The following is a 13496-nucleotide window of genomic DNA, read 5'->3' as shown; positions in this document are numbered from 1 at the left end:
AGAAAACAAGAAGAATATGAATGTAACAACACTTTGCTTGCCTTCTTGTCGACTGGAGTTCGATGAAGCAACAACTTCACGATGCCAGCAGCAACTGATCAGCAAACCAGCCGAGGGAAGCTCACACGAAGCTTCAGAAACACAGAGCTCAGCAAAGCTCAGATCGCAAGAGTGAGGAACAAGAAGAAGAGTTACTGTAGAGGCCCTCGACCTCGATATATATCCTGCACCTGCTGCACCTGTGAAGAAGACAAAGAGCAACACAGAAATCTAGCCGTTGTGTCGCAACGGCTAGGCCTGGACCGATCAGGCTCCAACCCGATCGGGAACTCTGATCGATGCGTGGACCGATCGGTCTGAAGGCCGATCAGAGACGAACCAACTCTCAGAGAGTTGGCTGATCGGTCTGGTGCCGGGACATATCGGACTATAGGTGGATCGGTCCACGCATCGATCCCTCCTATCGCTCTCAAGTCCATCGCTCGATCGATCTGCATCACCGTCTAACCCACGAAACATTCTTTGGTTACCGATCGGTCACCGACCGATCCGCACAATCAGATCACCGGATCGGTCACGGATCGATCCAATGCCTTAACTTCACCCTAAACCCTAAAGCCTTCCGGTCTAGAGAACGAGCCACCGAGCCCTCTCGACCTAGTCCGGAGAACGAGCCACCGAGCCCTCTCCGACTTCCCGCTCGGTCCAGAACGAGCTACCGAGCCCTCTCTGACTTAGTCCGGAGAACGAGCTACCGAGCCCTCTCCGACTTCATCCGGTCCAGAGAACGAGCTCCCGAGCCCTCTCCGACCTAGTCCAGAGAACGAGCTACCGAGCCCTCTCCGACTTCCTCCGGTCCAGAGAACGAGCTCCTGAGCCCTCTCTGACCTAGTCCGGAGAACGAGCTACCGAGCCCTCTCCGACTTCGTCTGGTCCAGAGAACGAGCTCCCGAGCCCTCTCCGACCTAGTCCGGAGAACGAGCTACCGAGCCCTCTCCGACTTCGTCATCTGGTCCAGAGAACGAGCTCCCGAGCCCTCTCTGACCTAGTTCGGAGAACGAGCTGCCGAGCCCTCTCCGACTTCGTCTGGTCCAGAGAACGAGCTCCCGAGCCCTCTCTGACCTGGTCTGGAGAACGAGCTCCCGAGCCCTCTCCGACTTCTCTTGCCAAGCTTCCATACTTTGGACTTTTCCCGTGCCAAGCTCCCTGCTTGGACTTTTCCGTGCCAAGTCTCCATACTTGGACTTTTCCCATGCCAAGCTCCCTGCTTGGACTTTTCCGTGCCAAGTCTCCATACTTGGACTTTTCCCGTGCCAAGCTCCCTGCTTGGACTTTTCCGTGCCAAGTCTCCATACTTGGACTTTTCCCATGCCAAGCTCCCTGCTTGGACTTTTCCGTGCCAAGTCTCCATACTTGGACTTTTCCCGTGCCAAGCTCCCTGCTTGGACTTTTCCGTGCCAAGTCTCCATACTTGGACTTTACCCGAATCAGGTCAACTCAAGTCGGATCAACCAGGTCAACCTTGACCAAAGGTTGCACCCACAATCTCCCAAGTTTGTATTCTTGTCAAACATCAAGATACAACTTTTCTATTCTCGTCAAACATCAAAATACACCTCGAGTCAGGTCAACTCGAATCGGGTCAACCAGGTCAACCTTGACCTAAGGTTGCATCAACACTTCGAACATTGCTTTTTCCTCCCCATAGAGAATAGGATTCAGCGTAAAAGCAAAGTTAAAAGGCGCTGAGAAAAAGCAAGTTAAGGTTTAGGGTTACCGACCTCCGTGGAGGCTTTTTCTTCCTCCCATCTCCGCTGCTTCCCCCCTTTCACCTTTCTCCTTCTTGCTCTTGTTGGCCGCCATCGCAAACCTTGAAGACGAAGATCTTCATCTATCTTGCCTCACAAGCTCACATGGACGAACTTGCAGATCGTGGCGTCATCGATCCACAAATTTCCGCTTCTAAGGTTTCAATCTTCCAGACCGAATCAACAGAGGCTCGCTACTACCGGCGTCCAAGAGAATCAAGGAGCGGAGAAGGCGGCGAGAATCTACCGGCTCGCTCCCCATAGACTGTAAGAAGAAATTAACCTTGTTGAGATTACAAGGATGGAATTATGTTTTTTCTGCAAAAGTTACACGCACACACACAAAGGTCAGTGAATCATGTTTAGGCTATTAAAAGAAAATAAAGGCCACCTGATTATACTCTGGCTGCAAAAGGTCAAAAAAAAAAAAAACATTATGAGAGGAGGCAAGTAAAGACTTTTTTACATAGAGTAAACAAGGCTACAAAATGTTAGTGCAATTACATTTCAAGTAGTTAAATTTGTAATGATTATTTTGATATAGTTAGCAAAGATCAAGTTAGGTTTTCCTTTCATTGTTAATACATGCATCACAGATTGAACTTGCCCAAATGTCTCACCTCCAAATCTTCACCAATTTCCCGAAAGACTCACCTTTAGATCTTCACCAACTCCATGCTTCTCGTCTAAAAGTTCACCTTGCCTAAATTTTCCTTGGTAGTAGACATGATCATTTTAGCAGTGTGAAGGTTATCGCGGAGGTGTTGAATAAATTTGTGACTATTTCAAGGTCATATCTTATTTATGGTAAGTCTGATGTGTATTTCAGCAAATGCAAAGATTTATAGTTGAAATTCTAGGTATCCACCACATAATTGAGGAGATTTTGCCATTCACATATTTGGGTATCCCATTGAATTAGATAAAACTTACCAGGATTGCTTTGTCTTGATGATATACAAAGGAAGCTAAGTTGTGAAAAGTGAGGCTCTTTGATATGCAGAAAGGTTAGAAATCTTACAAACTATCATTATTGGCAAGATTCTAGAATGTGCTGCAGCATTTTCCTTGCCTAGATAAATAGCTAAGTTCCTATGGTGGTGTAAGGACTGAAGAGCTCTTCACAAGGTAAAGTGGAGTATGATATGTTTGCATAAGAATAGTGGTGGATTGGGATTAAGAGAAGTACAAAAAGCTTCAAAGTTTTCAAAATAGACCTTTATGGATGGCCAACACCAACAATTTCATAAATGGGTTCCAAGTGCCTAAGCACACAATCCGCAAGACCAATTCCCATAGCCACATAAGATGTCTTCATGTTTGATCTTCAATATAAATCACAGTGCTTGAATTGAAGTAATTTATTCATGTCTAGATAGTTGTAATTTTGCTTCATTTCAAGTTGATCACAGTCTAAGTGAAACCAAGGTAGAAAGGGAATTGAACCACTATAGTGGCAATCAATTATAACTTTGCAACCAATCTCTCAACATTGTAGGAACCCACCAGTTATCTCTTAACAGTAATCGTCATCAGTAAGGTGTGGCAAACTTCACTCCTTTCTTTTTTCATACTTAATGATAACAAAAAGTTCAGAATTTGTATTCATCATTTAGTTTAATTGTCATATTTTCATTTGCTTTCATGTGTACATTGTTTGTGATCCTTGCTTTACTTCATGTCTCGAATCGTCTTGTTTCTCTTAGGATTTCATCTTCTCTCTTGGCAATATACACTAGTATTCCACAAGGAATCCTGAGGGTAACTATTACCAAATCCTCTTAATAAAGTGATCAGGTTACCATGACCTTCCTTAATGGGTGAAGCTTGTATCTCAGAGACATGTATCCTCATGTTATAAAGGCAAGAATTATTTCCTTAAGTTGCATGGTTACGTCTTCTATTTTAGATAAATAACCTCTACTAATCTATTTAAGCATAGGTCACTGCTCCAAGTTTGACAGAGTAATATTGATAAAATCTAGTGATTTGATTTGAGTTTCTACATTTTCTCCAAGTAAGAATCACTCATCAGTTAGTTTGAGGTACATGGTGAAGTGCCCTGTGTTATTTCAATTGCTTTTATCTTTTATCAATTTGTTTCAGTTCACAATTCACCATCCTATTTTACTGACCGAGAAATCACAGTATCTTCCTTTTCTATTTAATGTTGAAATTCTTTAACTAGAGAAGTTGTCAATGTTGAATGTGAAGCCAAACTCATATTTCTATAGTTCTTATGAATTGCTCGTGTTATCTCTTCAAGACTTAACCACCTCTATAAAAGGATCAGCTAAACGATGCATACATTCTAAAACTAGTACATTATCATTGAAGAAAATCTGACTACTAATTTAGGTGTTTCTTATAAGATTCACAAAGATAGATTAATGGTACGGGATACTGTTTATGTTTCTTGTTTAGAACTACATAGCATATTAATTGCACAGGATAAAATCCAAAGGAGACACTCGCCTAATTGTACAAGATTTTGCTTAAATAAAGGGGTTGAAGGCAAACCTGACTTGGTAGGATAGACACCATTACATTTCATACTCAGACGACCTTCTCAGTGGCCATTTCCGAATTAGGCTTTCCAAAGGACCTTCAGAGACAACAGGCTGACCATTCAGGTTTTGTTCATCCTCTCTGTCAAAGCAATAAACAGGGGCTTGCCATTTTGCATCCTCAAGCACTGCTCCGACTTCGAATGTCATTACATGAACAGATCGCCCTGCATTTTAATCATATAGTATAAATTCAAAAACTAGCACACATAATCGTAGGAAAACAAAACAAGAATATTATCAATAAACAATAACAACAAAATATTCAAAATTTATAAACAACTTTAGAAAGACGGCTTTGAATTCTGATTGAGAAACCACTATCGAGTGGTCGAGGACTACTAACAAACAGGTAATGAACCAACCAGTATAAAAGAGCCAATGCACGGGGCGACGCGTCTCGACGTCCTCGTAGTACCAAATGAACTGGGCCTTCTCCCACACATTGCATAGGAAACCGTCGACGGCCTCTAGGCCGAGGTAATTGGCGCCGTCGAGCCAGTCGGGGCGTAGGATCCCGACCTCGAAGTGCACGGTGCGGCAGCTGCGGTCGCCGTCGAAGGTGTAGTAGAAGGAGGTGCCATTTCCCCACTCGAGGTCGTAGAGGAGGGTACCCAGTTGGTGTTGGATGATATTGAAGTTTCGGGAGTTGGGCCAATCATACCAGAGGTCGACGACGGAGAGGGCCACTGTTGTTGATGTAGAGAAGGGAGTGGAACTGTTGCGGCCACGACGCCGGGGTGGGAGACGCGGCGTCTAGTGACGTTCTGGAGGTAGCCGATGGCAGGGACGAGGAAGTGGAAGCTGAGCAAGGCGGAGAGAAGAGAAGAGAGGCGACGAGGAAGAGTAGCATCGGCGAGCAGGTGAAAGAGGCCATCGAAAGCAAATCAGCTAGGAAATCTGTGGCCGATATAAAACCACTGCAAGAAAAACAAAAATTATAAATATCTTAAAATTTTCGAATTAAAATATAATTAAGGGAAACACTTAGCACATATAATTGTACATAAAATATCGGATCTACTGTAGGTATACAATAAACTACTTGTAATATTTTTTATAATAATTAAAATACACTAGTTTATGATTATGATCCATTTTGATATTAATCATGAGTTTCCAGTCAAATATATTAATAAGTTTTTTTTTGACATAATTTGATGAATATAAATTTCCTTATCATTTTTTATTTGAAGTCTTAAAAAAATTCAATTCTTCTACTAGATTTATCTTAAACTCACATTTTATATGAGGGATGGTAAAATCTAACCAATTTAATTCATAAATTTGATTAATTTAGAAATTTAATTATTTTTTTAATCTTAAATATTATGATTTATTCGGTTCACTGTCGATTTCAATATTTAAATTTGATTAAATCAATTAAATCGAACCAATTTAATAAATCAGCCAGCTAATAGTTTAAAATTGACTGATATGTAATAAAGAAAAAAAATCCATAAAAATTGTCAAACTCATAAAGTTATAATTCATTAGGATAAGCCAACTACTAGACTCGATAAAGCAGTTGACCGTCCAAAACTTAGAATCTTATAATCCATACATTATGATTTGAGATATTTAGTAAATTTCCCCAAATGATTCTAATGGTAGCGGGCAAAAGTTTGAATGATTTTTTAAGCTTATTCATTCATTTCAATTTGGTTCCGCATTTGCGATATTTTAATGCACACAACGTTTCAGATATTACTAGGAAGAATGTTAATTATGCATATAAATACTAAACTATCTTCAGGATGAATATGAGCTAGATTTTTTTTTTAATTTTAAGTTGAAATTTGAAGAAGGTAAACCTCGTACCTTTGTCATTTCGAGCATTTTCTTGTTTTTTAACTACTAATACCGTTATTAAGTTTTTTTTTTGCTCATGTTCTTAAAAGATTTGCTCCTTGTGGAAAATAATATTTACTTACGAGATACTTTAAAATTGGATTGGTTGCTTGTATTGGAGATCCTACTTTCTTGCTTCTATTAGCTCTTAATTTTGCATTTGGAAAATACATAAGAATAGTCTATAAGGATATATTTTTTCGATAGTTGGATTGGTTGGAGAACATGTATAGTTTTGTGTATCCAACTTCCCCAAATCCTCTTGATAAGTTACTTTCAAAATAATAAAATCACTTTGTAGTTATAAATAGACAAGTAAACCAAATTCAGAAGTTTGGTTCGTTTAATTCAAACTTTCAATTTTTTAAAAAAAGTTATATCAATTTATTCGATTTAATTTCAATTTTAAAATTTAAAATTTGATTAAATTGACTGCTATGTGACAGATATATCTAAATTAATATTTTTTTAAAAAAATCTCTAAATCAAAACTCGACTCTAGATCAATATCAATCGATTAATTAAAAATATTCAGCTAATTCGATAATCAATTAAATTAATTAATTTTATATCGATTCAGTTTATTTAATTTTAATGGCAAAGTTCAATCGGTTTGTTGTGTCTAAATTGTTTTTATTAGTTCGGTTTTAATTTGTTCAATGTATTAGGTTCGATTACTCATCCAGAGTTCTAGATAAATGTTAAATTTTGCATGTCAAATTTTGACAATAAATTATTGAAAATGAAAATGAATATCGTATAAGTTACCTGCATAAAATGAAATGAATCCTAAATGGGTTCCAAATGTCCAAGCACAGAATAAGCAAGACCATTTTCCATAGCCACGCTAAAATGCCTTCGTATTTGATCGTCGATATAAATCACAATGCATAAATTGAAGTAATTTATTCTATGTGTAGATGGTTGTTATTTTGCTTCATTTCAAGTTGATCAGAGTCTAAGTGAAACCAAAGTAGAAAGGGAATTGAACATTTACAGTGAATACCAATCAATTATGACTTTAGCAACTAGGGATGGATCCGTAAATTAAAATTGAAGGGGCTTGAATTCCCTTTCATCATGTGTTAGTCGTGTAATTTAGGAATTTTGGCCTTCCTCAGGAATTATTGCCCAATTTTGGCCTACATCACCAACACACTATAATAAGCAAAACATTTTTTTCCCTCATAAGATACACTAAATAACATCAATTTTCATAACCATCATCAATATTTTTGTTCAAGAATGATAAATTTTGACCATTTAGCTATTCTCCGAATACATAGTCCTCTAAATTTTCAAATAATAAAACTTATAGTGCTGATCAGGTGAGAGTAGATCCTTTTCATCATGCTTCGTAGCTCAAATGAGAATTATCACAAGCAACTAAAAAACATGTCTATTTGATTAATAACACACTCGGCGATGAACTTTGAAATGACATTGAAATCAACTTAAAAGCTTTCGGTGGTTATTATGCCGCCTCGTGCCAGGATGATCCCACTCAAGATCCATCAATCCAAAGAAGGGGAAGCAAAATTGATTAACTGAAAGAGTCACTTAAAATCCAAATTAATCAGCCTAAGCACATTTGAAAAATTAAATATACCAAAATAAAAAAATTCTTTTTTGTTACCCAGCTAGTGCTCAAAAGGATGGAGGAGAGACCGAGTCTTGTAAGAAAAAGGGAGAACCAGATTAGCGCCCCAAAGCTTCCTCGCGTTGACGTAGAGGAGATGATGTACATTCGACTGAGAGATTGCAAAGGAATTTAGGCCGGACTATGGCCCAGGAAGCCATAGTAGATCTGTCTCTGTTGGCAACCAATCTCTCAACATTGTGGGAACTCATCCGTTAGCTCTTAACAGTAATCGCCATAATTAAGGTGTGGTAAACTTCACTCCTTTCTTTTATCATACTTAATGAAAACAAAAGGTTCATAATTACAAAAGGTTCATAATTTGTATTCATCATTTAGTTTAATTGTCATATTTCATCTTGTTTCTCTGAGGATTTCATCTTCTCTCTTAGCAATATACACTAGTATTAGTCAAGAAATTCTGAGGGTAATTAATAAAGTGATCGGGTTGCCATGACGTTCCTTAATGGGTGAAAATTGTATCTCAGAGGCATGTATCCTCATGCTTTCTTTATTTAAGTGATAAGATCAATGCTGCCAATCCCTAATAGCTAACATCCATGCCATCAAGCACTCCGTGGTGACTGAATACTTGATCACTATCATCGTGCTACGTATTGTGTAAGATTTCCAAAGCAGAACACTAGGCCAACTCGATTAGTAACCTACCATGGTAGAGACTTAGCTAGACTCCATTTGTAACTGGTGCATTAGTTTCATTATGCCAAAACAAAAAACAAAAACAACCTACACAAGGCCAACACATCTATTAAGTCTATTGACATTTAGCAATTTCGCTTTAGAATGTCCTTGATATGTTATGCCCCTCTTGTGACTAGTCAGTTGTGCTACAATGAATTGGAATGAGACCCTAGATTCCAAGGTTATATATGTTTTTATCATCACCATTATCAAGCCATGTGTCTCTAGATCAACTCTATGAATTGTATCGCTCCATGACCACATGTTTCTGGACTTGATCCCAAATGAACATGAGTCTGATCAAAACCACTATGGTGCATAATCAAAATTGGGAAAGTCTGATCAAGTTGACCTATTTTGATTATGTAGCATAGACCGCTATGGTGCTGCAAAAACAAATGACATAGATGATGCAATAATCCTCTTATCAACCTGAGACTTAAGACAAATCTTCTCGGCTAGCAATTCATGTAATACAGAATCAACGGAAGAGAGAGGACTACGATCTAAATTATTCCACGCAATCCTTCAAAGTCATCACGAAGAGCCATCAAGAATTGAACCAGATGTTGTTCTTCTCTACGAGTAACATAAGCTGGGAATGCTCACAATTCTAAGGATTTTGTGAGTGCTGATTGGTCCCATAGTTCTGACATGACAGAATAAAAATCTTGGATGCTCATATCTTGCTGCCAAAGTGCACGGATATCTGCTTCCAATTAATATTGTTTGGTAAAGTTAGACTGCATGTATAATCTTACTAAATGATCCCAAACCTCTGTGGTTATCTCGTACTTGGCCAACTGAGCACCAGTGGAGTGTGAAATAGAATTATTGATCCACGTAATAATCTTCGCATTATTGGTCTCCCAAACATCCAACGACTTTGCATAATCATCAGCATTGATGTCCATAGGTTGAACTCGCACACCTGATACATATCCTCATATAGATTTTCCCCGCAAAATTTTTTTCATAACATATCCCCAATACAAATAATTTTTTCTATCCAGTCAGACATTGATCGATTAAAGAAAATCTTCTGTGTGACCACTCATGATGATAGAACGAATTATGCTCACGAATAACTTAACAACAAATAAATCCAAGTAGATGTGAAAACAAAAGAAACCCAAACAAAACTATACGGCTGTGCCAAAAAAAAATCAACCGAATTAACAATTCTTTAATCAAATTATCAAAAAACATAGAGATGGAAGCTTTGATACCATATAGAAATTGATGCCAAAGAAAAAGTAGTCATCTTGATTTGATGAATTCAAAAAGTTATTAAGAAATAAAGAGTATAAAGTTTTATATAATTAATTATAAGAAAAATCTAAACCCTAAATTAAAAAGGTAAAAGGCTAAATTACTCTAAGGGTATAAATAAATAATTCTAATAATTATATAATCTAACAAAAATATCATATTATTTTAATGTATTATAAACAGAAGTTATGCATAAACATATTCAAAATTCATACAGAAGACTAGTAAACACCATTAGTAAATTTCATAACATAAACAAATTAACATTCTTATTCAATTGAAGATTGCAATAGAAAATGTACCTATAAAAAATTCATAGTTTAAAAATGATAACAATGATATGAAAATTTTATTTTCACACTAATTGGAATAGTTATTTCCATGTTATCGTATATATTCCGATTTTTATTATTCAATAATTAATTTAAAAAAATATGTCACAATTCGTCAACCTAACAAATATAACAATATAAATTTTTTTGTAAAGCTGAAAACTAATGCATTTCTGATATTTATCTTATATATTATATCAATGTAGTAGTTAAAACGAATATTTTACTAAGAATAATTTCTATAATAAAGATACAAATCAAGTTAAAAAACTTTCACTATATAATCACGTTCTCACCCAATTATGTAGAAATAATTATTTTTAGATTCAAGTGTTAAAACTTTAAATTACAATTAGAAAAGTCAAATATAATTTACTTGTATTCTTAACGTTTAACAGTAAATCAATATAAAAAGAGAATACTTTTATTTAATCATCTTAATGAATAAATCAAACAGATATAAAATTTATTAATTCGGGCCGTCACTCAATTAATTGAGTTTTCAAGAATCATAAAAATTAATAACTTAATAAAAAATAAATTGATTTAATAAAAATTTTAAAAACTCATCATCGGCGATTTTCAGCCGTCTATCCCGATCCAAATTATAACTTGGATAGAAAGTTAAATCCAGAGAAAAATTACAATCAATTGCGATCGAATTATAATTGTAATCTGATTATAATTATATCGTAGACCATCTCCTCCTGATCCATAAAACGTTGACCGAAGTATAATTGCTCTGTAATATCGGCTTGAATCAATTGAATTTGTCGGGCTTTTGGATTGTGGCTGTGATGAACACTCCAATTTGCAAGTTGTGTGGATAGGGCTGTGATCCAAAGTTTGGGAAGCAGTTGGGTTCCTGTTTTTTTTTGTTTTAACAAAACAAACCGATCACACTTAATTATAAAAAAATCAAACATACTAATCAATATAAAATTGATTAATTGGGCCAATGATAACTATTTTTATATTAGTCGATTGTTGTACATCAGACAGTTGATATTGAATTGATTCCACCTATCATCATTAAGAGTTGAGTGTCAATTAGAGATTTTTCTTTTAAACATTGATAAAACATAGACTAGTTTATAGACGTCATAAATATATAAGGCAATAACTATTAAACAGAATGTTTTTTCACAAATTAAATATCAAAAGCACACTAATAATACATATCTTATAGTTTAAAAAAAACATACACTATTTTGAAATTCATACCAACAACAGAAGATGATACAAATCATTTTAATGTATCCTAAAAACAACTTATGTAAACATATTCAAAATTCATACCAACAACAGAAGATGATACAAATCAAGATTTTATCATAGAATTAGGATTAAATCATAGATTTTAAAATCTAACTGGCTAAATTGAATATAATTACTTATATTGTTTCACATTCAATAATAAATTAATATAATTTTTTTATTTAATCATCTGGTTAATAAATTGTTTATTATTTAATCAAAATATCAAAATCTATTTTAAAAAATACCTCAATTCGGCGTTTTCATATAGCGAAGTCTCCATCGAATTTTGAGGGATGAATACTTGCACCAGTCATCATCTTGATCTTGATGCTTCAATCGGCGGTCAGTCCTTCTAAGACGGTCTAGCTCTGAGATCAATTGATGGTACAACGGGGCCGGCAATAAGGGAGGGGTGAATTGCCTGCAATACGAAAATACCCTCCTCGTTCTTTCAACTCTAAAAATAGCAACAATTATAAAATAAAATAACAAAAATAAAAGTAAGAGAAGAGTCACAACAATTTGACTTGGTTACAACCTAGATGATTATTAATCCAAGGCGGTTGAAAAAACGCACTATGAATCTCCTTCTCTGAAGGTGGAGAAGCATTTTACAAACTTAAAGAGCTCAAGAGTTGCTAGGAAATTAGTACTAGAGTTGATTGAATAATTCCTAATTCCAGGGGTCTTTATATAACTCCTGAAAATCCTATCTCGAGTCTTGAGGGTGCCTCCAAAGGGGTTGAGGGCGCCTCCAAGGAGATAAGCGGATAAAACTTTATCCGCTCGCCAACGACTGTTTGACCCAATTGAGGGTGCCCTCAAGGACATTGAGGGTACCCTCAATGTTGTTGAGGGCGCCCTCAAGCTGATGAGGGCAGAGGCGCCTCCAACGACTGTTGAGGGCGCCTCCAGCTGCTTTTCCCGCACTTCTTCATCTTCACTTTGGCTTTCGAAGTTCCGTTCGCTTGGGTGATTGCGGCCAACCGAAATAGGGCTCACCCAAACCCAATTTCTGGCCCTCTCCTCAAATAGGCTTCCGCCCCGGCTTCTCGTCCCTCAAACATCGCGCACGTTCTTCTCGTCCACCGGTGTACTCTTCCGCAGCTCTTTTGTTCTTCGGACGCACCGAGCCCGTCGGCTCCCTTCCCATGACGTCCTTCTCGCTAGCTGCGTCTTCCGCTCGACTTCCTGTGCTCCTAAGCTCCTGCACACTTAGACACAGGGATCAAAATCAAACAGCACCTAAGCTAACTTAGTTAATCACATCAAAATAACCACGGGGTCCAACAGTTGTTTCACTATAAAAGACATGGGTTTACTACACTATTTTCTGAGGATCAAGATCGCCTCTTCACCTAAATGTTATCTCTTGTCTTAATCAAAGTACATAGCTGATCTATTTGAGCAAGCATGTCTCACTGACAATAAGGTAGTTGATACTTGATAAACCCATTCTAGGTGTCATGAATGAACTTATCAAATTAACAATTTATATCCAATGAACCCCTTCACTGTACAATGATGTTGCAATAAAGAGCCATTGTCAAATCTCTCAAGGAAACTAATAGTAAGATGTTTGTTCGTGATTAAGGAAAATTTTTGGGGTTTTCATTATAAAAATGGAGTTGTTCGATATTGATTCTAAACCTAACAAATGAAAATCAAAACAAGTAAGACACTAATCTAATGCGTGAATGAAATCTAACTTAAGTATCGACAATTAATCTACAACGCATTGTCACTTTACGCTATGGGTTTTATTATCAACACAATTAAACTAAGGGATGAAATAGCAAGACACATAAGAAAGTTAACTAAATAGTAAAATAAATTTGTTCCAAGCTACAAAAACAATAAATAAAATGAAGGGAACCGATCCAACTCGCAACCTACTACACAAACATCACACTCTTGTCGTCACACAAGAGGTTGAAGATGAAACCTCACAACTCCAGTTATCGGAGGAGAAGAACAAGTAAGCTTTGAACTTTGGTATCAATACTCATGTCATCACATAAAAATGCTCCTGGGAAACAATCTGAAAGCAATTGACGAAGAAGAT

General features: G+C 36.7%; 1 pseudogene; it reads right to left on the bottom strand.

Moving 5' to 3' along the window:
- Positions 1 to 1553: 1553 nt before the first annotated feature.
- LOC122045411 lies at positions 1554 to 5253 on the bottom strand (annotated as a pseudogene).
- Between the last annotated feature and the right edge of the window lie 8243 nt (positions 5254 to 13496).

This window comes from Zingiber officinale, chromosome 2B, assembly GCF_018446385.1.
Source record: "Zingiber officinale cultivar Zhangliang chromosome 2B, Zo_v1.1, whole genome shotgun sequence".
NCBI classification, from domain to species: Eukaryota; Viridiplantae; Streptophyta; class Magnoliopsida; order Zingiberales; family Zingiberaceae; genus Zingiber; species Zingiber officinale.
Note: the sequence above shows the minus strand (reverse complement) of the source record. Positions and strands in the feature narration are given on the sequence as shown.